This window comes from Triticum urartu, chromosome 7 (genome assembly GCF_003073215.2).
Source record: "Triticum urartu cultivar G1812 chromosome 7, Tu2.1, whole genome shotgun sequence".
Taxonomy (NCBI): Eukaryota; Viridiplantae; Streptophyta; class Magnoliopsida; order Poales; family Poaceae; genus Triticum; species Triticum urartu.
The window spans coordinates 716,882,401-716,890,303 of NC_053028.1; the positions used below are offsets into that span (position 1 = coordinate 716,882,401).

Below are 7,903 nucleotides of genomic sequence, written 5' to 3' on the forward strand. Positions count from 1 at the left end.
CAAATAATAACCGAACCCTTTAGCAAACTAACCTCATAGTAAATGCAAGTACAAGCCCGGCAAGAAGGATGTTTGTCAATAAAACCAAATGAGCAAATAATAAAGACGCGGAGTGGGGGCTGTACATCATGAACAATGTCCGACTTGGGATTAAATATTCCAACAGAACCCATACACTTCATTCCATAGAGTACAAATATATAAATACCATTATAGCATTGACGTCCAGCAAAGACCCACTTAGTGCTTCAAATACAAAAATATAGAAAACTGAAAAGTTATGTAGATTCATGTACCAAACAATTCGCTTGCAGTGGTATTGGGCACTTCTTGTTCACGGTGCATCGTCTTGATTGTTCTTCATGAGGCGAGCCCACCTCACAGCCACTTGCACATAAACCTTGTCATATAGCTCATCAATGAATTGAAAGTAGGCAGCCCTCCACGCTCTCTTCATTAGCATGGTGCAGAACACTATCCAAAGACCCACCACGAAGCCTATGCTCGTGGCAAGATAAACAGATGACATATGATTTATATCTTCGAGGCTGCTTTGTTGTGCTTCATTTGCCGAACAATTCTTGGAGAGAGGAGGACCACAAAGACCAGGGTTGCCGATGTATATATACATCTGATTGTCAAGAGTTTGTAGCTGTGGTCCAGATGGTATTGCACCTGATAGATTGTTGTATGACAAGTTCAAGTGGCTCAAAGAAGTTAGTGCCGACAAACCTGATGGGATTGCACCAGAAAATTTGTTGTATGATAGGTCCAGGGATTCCAAATGCTTTAAATCACCGATCTGATTTGGGATTGTTCCTGTCAACTGATTGCTCGATATATTCAAATTGGTGAGGGCAATCAGTAAACTTATCTCCTTTGGGATTTGTCATGTTAAACTGTTACTGGACAAATCAAGATTCACCAATAGCTTGTAGATTTGGAAGCTATAGTCACGCTTTTGGTCTTTTGTGATTACTGGAATGCTCTCTTCAAAGTTGTAATCCTCTGTAGTGTCCTTGGATATTATGGTCTTCATTGCCTTCAAGTTTGAGAGTGACCATGGTATGCTTCCTGATATATTGTTGCCTGATATGTCCAAATAATGAAGACTGACAATGGAAGTGAGATTTTCTGGAATACGGCCACTGGACATATTTGACCTCAACCTCAAGATTTGCAGTTGTGGCATTTTCTTGGGTAGCCACTTTGGTAATACTCCAGAGAACCTATTGTATGAAAGGTCGAGGAATTTTAATTGTGATGCACTTTGAAGAAATTTGGGGAATTCACCGGAGAAATTGTTGTTGTTCAACGCTACACTATACATATTGGAACCAAACTGATATGCAGAGTTTGCACCCGGCTCCTTGAAGCATTGCATAACATCTCCGGTTAACTTGTTTCCTGACAGGTCAAACCGTTTTAGACCTGTCAATTGGCATAAAGATGATGTGATTATGCCCCTCAACTGATTATTTGCAAGCAAAAACTCTTCCAGGAGTGGTGCTTTGAGGTCTGACGGCAATGACCCTGAGAAAGAGTTTGAAGACAAGTTAAAGCGGGATATGTTTATTGGGAGCAATGGGACTTGACCTGTTAACTTATTGGACCCAAGGTATATATGGTCAGCTGCCATGTGTTGTAAATTGTTTGGTAATGATCCACGCAACTTGTTTCCCGATGCATGCAAAAATGAAGCTTGGGAAAATGTCACCCAAAACCAATCCGGAATAATATCATCCAAATTTGCATTTCCAAGAACAAGAACATCAATGTCGGTTTGCCATTTGAGCCACTCTGGAAAATGCGGTCCAAGATGGCATGCCCGGAAACCTGCGACTTTAAACCTGAATGGAGGATCCCATTTTTTGTTGATAGCTAATTTTAAAGAGTTGTATGACAAATCCAGATGCTCTAAATTCAATAGGCCTGCAAAATCCTCCTCTGTGAGCGCACTGTTTAATTTATTATAGCTGAGGTGCAAATGCTTTAAACTACCGAAACTTGCAGAATGTTTTTTCAAGAGCACACCACTGAAGTTATTGTAGCTGAGGTCCAAAAAATCCAAATTACCTAAACTTGCGAAATGTTCCTTGAGGAGCACACCATTGAAATTATTGTAGTTGAGGCACAAACTCTCTAAATTACCTAAGCTTGTGAAATGTTCTTTCACGAGCACACCATTGAAGTTATTGTAGCTTAAGTCCAGGGTTTTCAAGTTACCAAGTGGTCCAACTCCTATTGGTTGCTCCACCGAATTCCCTTCCACTCACAACAGTCAGTTGCCATGGCACCATGATGAGAGACGACCAGCAGGGTTTAAGGGCATCTCCAGCCGGCCCCCAGGAAGCCTCCCCAAGGCATTTTTTGGACGCCGGCAGTAAAAATATCTCCCAGCCACGCCCCCAGACTCTTGATTTTCGTCGGATTTCGCGAAAACTAGCGTCGGCACTCTCATGCGGAACCCAGTCCATCGGGGAGCACCTGGGGGCGGAGAGAAAAGATTTTGCATGCATTTGGCCCACAGTCAGCCTCCCACTCTCTCTTTCCTCCCTTTTTCTTCGGGTCCCAGCTCGTCCCTTTTCCCTTTTTCTTCGGGTCAGCCTCCCAGCTCGTCCAACACCGCCGCGGGAGGGCACCGGAGCAGGGAGGCGGGGAGCTTGTCCATCAGCACCGCCGCTGTCCTCCGCTGCCGGTGAGGGAGAAGGTGCAGCCCACCACCCCGACCCTGGCGCTCCGCGGCCTCACGAACCCGCCGGCCATGGTCGCGAGCGGGCGGCGCGGCCACGGTCGCGAGCGGGCGGCGCGGCCACGGACGCGAGCGGGCGCGGCCACGCGAGCGGGCATTCCTGGATGCTCGGGAAGGACGAGGACGAGGGCGACGTTCCTCCTGCACGTGGCGCAGCTCGGGGAGGAGGGGGGCTGCGAAGATGCCAGAGCCACGGCGACCGCGGCGCTCGGAGGCCGGGCGTGCATGCGCTCCTCCGCCCACGCCCTGGTACCCACCTGCGCCTGCTAGAGCGCCGCGGCGTCCACCTACGCGCCCGCGCTGCCCCTCCGCGTACGCCCTGGAGGTGGATGGAACCGGCCCAGCGCGTGGGCGGCCTCCGTCGCGTCCGGCGAAGCCGGCCGAGGCCGTGGCCGCGCAGGTGAGCCGGACGTGGAGCAGCGGAGCCCGTCTTCGGCGCGCGGGAGGTCCGGAGACGAGCGGAGCAGCCGCCGCCTATGGAGCTGGGTTTGGAGAGCGCGGCAGCATCGAGGGGCCCGTCGGCGGTGACCTCGCGGAGCTCGTCCCGGAGCGCGCGCTGCCACTCCGTCATCAACCTCTTCTTCCCGGAGCTCGTCCCGGACGGCAAGGGCTCGCGCGGGCATGCCAAGTACCCCGACGGCCATGGCACAGGGCGTGTGTGTCGCGCTGGAGGACGCCGTCGTCCTCGCGCGGTGCCTCAGCGCCGTCGTCGGGAAGGAGCGGGAGACGGTGGAGGACGCCGTGGTGAGGTTCCCCACGGCGAGGCGTGGGCGCGGCGCGGCCGTGGGCTGGACGGCGAGGCGTGGGCGCGGCGCAGTGTGGGCGGGACGGGCGCCATGCGCCAGGTCCAGAAGCCGTGGCGAGGGCGGCGAGCAGGAGGGCGGAGGCGGCGAGCGGCAGGCGAGGCGAAGGCGGCCCGCCCTGCAGTGACGAGTGGATAAGTGCGTGGGAGAGGCCAACGAGTGGACATTTTCAGGTTCGCTGGGAAAAAAATTCACCGGCAGCCCCCCAGGCGGCGAAAAAAATGCCTCCTGGAGGGCCGAACGGCTGGAGATGCCCTAAGAGGCTTGCCTTGAAGGACAGGAGCGCGTCTCGCTTACCATTGATGCGGGCTCCTGGTACACTCGCTTGACCATGGGAAACGGATGCTGCTTGGGAGATGAGTGGGCAAAGGACTAGTGCAGTTCCTCGAACGAGGAGTGAGAGCTTACTTATATTGGTCGAAAATCGAGTGCTCCACAACGAGTATTAGCTATCATATTGTAGCTACCTGCAATGAAGTGCTCTTGGTCATATTATTGGTCGCAAAAGGCAAATAGAATGGCCATATTGGTCGCATCTTAGAGCATCTCCAGCCATTGGCCCTCCAGAGGGCGCCTAAAATCGTCGCCTGGGGTGAGCCGGCGCAAAAAATGGGCCTGGGGCGAGTTGGTCCCCAGCCGCCAGCCGCCAAAAAGTAAAAGTATATAGAAAATTTCGGCAAAGTTCTGCTAAACACGACAAATTTTGGCCAACTTGGACATATGTTTTGACAAAGTTCGCGGATTTTCATTACATAGCAAATATATAAACTAATCTAAAAAAGGAACTGGCTGAACGCTGAGTAGTCGCCATCGTCGCCGCCATCCTCACCGCCGTCGTCATCGTCGGCCTTCCCCTCCTTGACGCGGGCGCCCCTGCTGGACCCGGCTTCGCCATGGCGGACCGGTGGCGGCGGCGGCGCATCGTCGTCGTTGCTGTCGTCGATGACAACGACTCCTCCTTCGTCGCGGCCCCGGCGGCGCTCCGCGAAGCGCCGCAGGGCGGCGCACTAGCGCTCCCCTCGCCATCTTCAGGGAGTCTCGGCGTGCCCATTCAAGGGCCGCGTCGTCGTCGAGCTCGACCTCGCCGTGTTTCGTCTTCACGGCGGGGAGACCCAGCTCCGCCTTCACCGGCGCGAGCCCTGGCTCCGTCTTTGTCTTGACGAAGCGCGGAGGAGGAGCCGACGAGGAGGCGCGCCGGCCGCCCTCGTTGATGACGATGCCGGCGCTGCGAGTGCGCCGGCCGAGCAGCGTCTCCGCCGCGGGCTCGGCCTTGACGCCGAGCAGCGCCGGAGTGCCGGAGGAGTGCGAGGAGGAGGAAGAAGAGGAGGAGCCGAACCTCCTTGGAGCCCATGGCCCGTTGCGTCGGTGGTGCGCCAGGGCGGCCGCCCTCGCCGGGGGTACGGCAACGGCGGGTCGTTGCCGCCCTCGAGGTGTGCGTCAGCACGCCCTCTAGTGTGCGGCCGGGGACGCCCCACCACAGGTGGCGCCCCTCGCTGTTCTTCAGGCCGCCGACCACCGCCGCGCCGTTGGTGGACGCGCCGCTGCTGCTGATGGCGCTCGAAGTACGGCGCCCAAGCCGCGTGGTTGTCGGCGGCCTACTGGGGAGGGAGAGCTGGGCGTCGGTGAGGGAGGCGCGCACGACCTCGACCTCGTCGGCGAAGTAGGAGGGTTTGGCCACGGCGTTGGGCAACGGGGGAATGGGCAATCCCCCGTTGTTGAGCCTCCAGCCCGTCGGCCCGGCGCGCATGTCCTGCGGCGCCCGGATGTTCGCCTGGAACAGGAGCCACGACTCCTGTCGCCGCCTCGTCTCCGGAGAAATGCTCGTCCATCGGGAGAGGGGGAGGGAGAGGGAGGGGCTGGGCGGCGGCTCACGGGAGAGGGAGAAGGAGAGGGAGGGCTCGACGGCAGCGCTCGGGAGAGGTAGAGCTCGGCAGTGAGGGTGGGGCTGGTGTGGCCAGAGGCGAGCGAGGCCACCGGCTTATATAGCCGCGCCGCGTCCGTGTGTACGCGTGCGAGGGAGGGGAAGCGTCGGCGCATCGTCCCGTGATGCGCCACCCGTGAGGAATCAATGGCAAGGCTGACCGGCGGCAGCCCTGCCATTGATTCCCCGCGGGAACCGAGGCGTTGGGGGAAGACGAGGCGCGGTGTCGCTGACGCGGCTGGCCCGCGGCTTTTTCGCGCCAAAACCGCTCGCCCTGGCGCCCCCGGGCGCCCCCGCGCGCCAGGTTCGGCCTGGGTCCGCCGGCGCTGATTTCGGCCCGGGTCGGCGAAAATCGGGCTCCTGGGGGCGCGACTGGGCCGTTTTTCCGGCGCCGGCGCGAAAAAATCGTCTAGAGAGGCCTTCCTGGGGCGCAGCTAGAGATGCTCTTAGTCGTCCAAGTCCTGGTCATGTTGGTGTCCTGTCCACAACGAGCAGCACTACATATGGTCTAGCTAGACCTAGAAGCTGGTCCACGTCTGTCGTCTGAGTCTTATCAAGTTTTTTTTTTGGCTAGAAAGAATGTAATGATACGGACAGCCAGTGGCGAAACTTTGGAGGAACTGACTTAATACAACTTTGGCGATTTAGTAGCAGTTTGTGCGCGGCGACCAATCTTTATCCTTGTTTACCACCAAATGTTGTCTGAGACTAGCCAAAAGTAAATCGAATAGATGAATGCCAACACTAGGGAAATTGAGCAGTATTAAATGGGAGATCTACACCCATTACAAGCTTTGCAAAGAGTTATTTACCCAAAACCATCATACTTGGGGTTAGGGTAACATGTCAGTATCAGATTTGAGCCATGTCACCAACAGCCACACGTTCTGAGCCTAACCTGTAACGCGGAGCACCAACGGGCTGATTTGGCCACGAAAACAGTAAAACCGACAGGTTGGGCCCACCTGTCGGGCTGACATGGCATGCCTATGTGGACAAATACATCGAGGTGGACATGGGACCCACATGTCATTGATTTAGTACATCCTTTTTTCAATTTTTTATTTACACCTCCTTCATATGGGCATTTCGTCAAATAGGTTCTAGACGGCGCTTGTCTCCTGGCAGAACCAGCGACGCCATGGAGAAGCTCCGTGCCGGTGAACCGAAGTCGCCGGCCACGGCGGCGCCACCGCACGCGTCGTGTCGTTCAAGGTCAGCTCTGCCTGTCAACGTGGTCCTTCCCCCTCCGCTGCAGCGACCTCGCCGCAGTCACCATCCTGCCACCGGCCACGGTCGTGCGCCCACGCGCCCGAGCTCCGGGAGGTGTTGTGCCGGGGGTCATGGGGAGCGGCGGAAGCTCGTCCGCCTCCCCATGGAGCACCGGCGGGGCAGGTGTGGAGCAGCCATGGAGCGCCTACGTGGTGGGCGCTCTTGATCCGGGATAGGAGGAGGCCCGCGGATCCGCCGGCGATGGCAACGACGACGCGAGGTCGCCCGCGCCCAGAGCGAGCTCGCCTTCGGGATGCTTGCCACCGTATGGTCCACCACTATCCGCCGCAGCGACCTTGCCACGGTCAATGTCGTGCCTCCAGCCATTGTTGTGAGCCTGCATGCCCGAGCTCAGGGAGGTGGCGTCGGGGGGATCATCGGGGTGGCAGCAGCTTGTCTGCCTCTCCATGGAGTGCCGGCGAGGGAGGGGGAGATAGGTGGCCACCGCCGCTAGGGCCAGGAGAGAGAGAGGGGAGGGGGGAGGAGGACGGCGGCGTGCTCGCCGGAGCAAAGAAAGATGTGGCGTGGAAGAGAAAGCCAGAGATGAGGAATAAAAAAGAAAAGGGGGGAAATATGTGAGGCTGACAGGTGGGTCCCCCGTCCATGTCAGATTTTTGTCCACATAGGCATGCCAAATCAGCCTGACAGGTGGGCCCAACCGGTCAGTTTTGCTGTTTTCTCGAGCAAATTAGACAATCAGTGCTCTCTGTTACAGATTAGACACAATTTCGGTGGTTTTTGGTGACCTAGCTCAAATCTGCTACTGACCTGTTATCCTAGCCCAAGTGTGTTAGTTTTGGGTAAATAACTCGCCTTGCAAGCAGCGAAACGTCATGTCAGCTGCCCTATAGTCAAAAGTGAAGTGTCGATTTCTTCACAAGTTTCAGCTCCTGACAGACAGGCAGTAGTCATCTCTGTCCACCTCTACCTGCAATCACTCTGCAGTTAGCAAGCTACAAAATGGAACCCTGGCTTCTCTTCCATCCAGGTGAATGCCAAATCTGTTGATCTTGGTTGGACTGTCACAAAACCCCACTACACGATACTACTGTCATCTCCCCCACTCCGCATTGCTCTTTTCTGAACATCATTTCTAACAGCTGCTGCAACCGAATCCAAATGAATGAATGATCTAGATTTTTCACTTTCCATGTA

The 7,903-nt window shown here is 56.1% G+C and overlaps 1 pseudogene; it reads right to left on the bottom strand.

The window, feature by feature from the left end:
* Positions 1–143: 143 nt before the first annotated feature.
* LOC125519645 lies at positions 144–3,323 on the bottom strand (annotated as a pseudogene).
* Between the last annotated feature and the right edge of the window lie 4,580 nt (positions 3,324–7,903).